General features: G+C 50.8%; 1 protein-coding gene across 2 annotated transcripts in view; it reads left to right on the top strand.

Annotated features, from left to right (window-relative positions):
- The window catches only part of Higd1c (HIG1 hypoxia inducible domain family member 1C), a 50,211-nt gene that overhangs the window by 29,416 nt on the left and 18,869 nt on the right, over positions 1-1,926 (top strand). Inside the window, exon 1 of one of the 2 annotated variants that reach the window (XM_021183558.1) lies at positions 1,826-1,864. The exons of the other annotated variant lie outside the window; for it this stretch is intronic. The gene's annotated coding sequence lies outside the window, so the exon portion shown is untranslated. Of the gene's footprint in view, positions 1-1,825; positions 1,865-1,926 lie in introns of those variants that run through there. 2 annotated transcript variants of the gene reach the window in all.

Raw genomic sequence — 1,926 nt, forward strand, 5'->3', positions numbered from 1 at the left:
AGGCCAGGACCCTGAGGTCTGCTTCCCCAAGAGACACAGCCATAGCCCTTTCTCCTCTACTCGCAAAGATGACGCTTGCCGTCCAGGCCATGCGGCTGGTGGTCTGCATCGTGGCGTTCCCCATGTTTCTGCTGAACCTTCTAGGCATGTGGAGCTGGGTATGCAAAAAGTGCTTTCCCTTCTTCCTGAAGCAGTTCGCCATGATATACAATTGGAAGATGGCGAGCCTAAAGCAGGAGCTCTTCAGCAATCTGCAGGAGTTCTCGGGCCCCTCGGGGAAGCTGAAGCTGCTGGAGGTGGGCTGNGGCACCGGGGCCAACTTCAAGTTCTATCCCCCCGGGTGCAGGGTCACTTGTATCGACCCCAACCCCAACTTCGAGAAGTTCTTGTTCAAGAACTTCAAATATTCAAAATAATTCAAAGAATGAGTGGAGCTGCATGGAGCAGTTTGGGTGACAGTTGCTTGAAAGGAAGAAATTCGTGTTCAAGAACTGAAGGCCAGCCAGACAAGATGGCTCAGTGGTAAAGGTGCTTGCTGCCTGATGACCTGGGATCCACACAGTGGAAGGAGAGAGCCAACTCAAAAAGTTATCCTCTGACCTCTCTCTACACATGCATCATAGCAGGTACATGCCCACACACAAATAAATAAGCAAGTAAAGGCACTGGGTATATGGCACCACATGTAAACCTGGCACTCAGAGGTAGTATGGCCATCCAGGGAAACATAGTGAAGCCCTGCCTCAAAACAGCCTGAGTGAAGGGCAGGTTCTGTGTTCACAGCCACTTCCACTGGCCTCTTAAGACAAGGGTAGCCAGTCACGGCAGGACAGACAAGCCTGCTTGCTCAAGACCTAGGGCTCTAAGTTCTACTCCATTGGGCTGGCTCTCAGCGCCTTCCTGGATGCGCATCCTGCTGCTGATTGGTCAAGGGCTCCTTTATAAGGGATGCTGCTGGGTCTGAGTGTCCCTGCAGGCTGCAGGTGTGAGGACTCCTGCAGGTGCCTCTGTACTGAACAGGAGGCCCAGAGCTCTGGAGAAGTCTGATGTTTGGCCCTAGTCCTCACATGTGGCCTACTGGTTTTTGGAGGACATTTTTGCTGTATAGCATCATCTTTGTCCATTGGGGCTTTTTCATTTTGTACTAGGGCTTCATGTACTGGAGGCACGCATTCCACTACTGAACTACAAGCCCCAGCTGTCCTGTGTTAAGCACCCTTTGGTTTATATGTGCTTGTGTTGTTCCAGGTAACCCAGAGTCCGAATTGTGCAGCTTCCTATAGGCTGGGTTGGGCCTTGGCCTTAAAAGACGCTTTCCTGTTCAGTAATCTTGTGCCCTCATTCCATTCAGTGTCCCGCAGGGATATCACAGCCACAGAGGCCTCGAGAGACCCCTGAGCAGTCAGGCTTGCACAATTGCACTCTTTCCCAAGGTCTTTAGAAAAATGTATTATCTTCTAGCCCGGCAATGGTGGATTTCCTTTTATCCCAGCGCCAGGGAGGCAGAGGCAGGTGGATTTCTGAGATCGAGGACAGCCTGGTTTAAGGAGTGAGTGCAGGACAGCCAAGGCTACACAGTGAGACCCTGTCTCAACAACAAGCAAACAAACAAACAAACAAACAAAACATACTATCTTCCAAAGCTAACGTTGTGGCAAGGCACTGCTGTTAGTGGGTCTTTACCAGGGAATGAGAACCCTCAGCCAATACCAGATAGCCACACCCTCAGGGTTGTCTCTCAGCTTTCTTATGATCATCAATTAGCTGGAAATCGCAGGGGCTGTGACAGCCTTAAACCCGTGCAGATCAAAGACCAGGAGGAGGCAATCAGCAAGCACTGGGATCCTGTTCCAGCACGTACAAGGTATGGTGCCTCTCACTGAGTTTGATTTTCTGTTGAAATCGCATCCATACAATGCTACTGTG

The sequence above is a fragment of the Mus caroli genome, chromosome 15, assembly GCF_900094665.2.
Source record: "Mus caroli chromosome 15, CAROLI_EIJ_v1.1, whole genome shotgun sequence".
NCBI classification, from domain to species: Eukaryota; Metazoa; Chordata; class Mammalia; order Rodentia; family Muridae; genus Mus; species Mus caroli.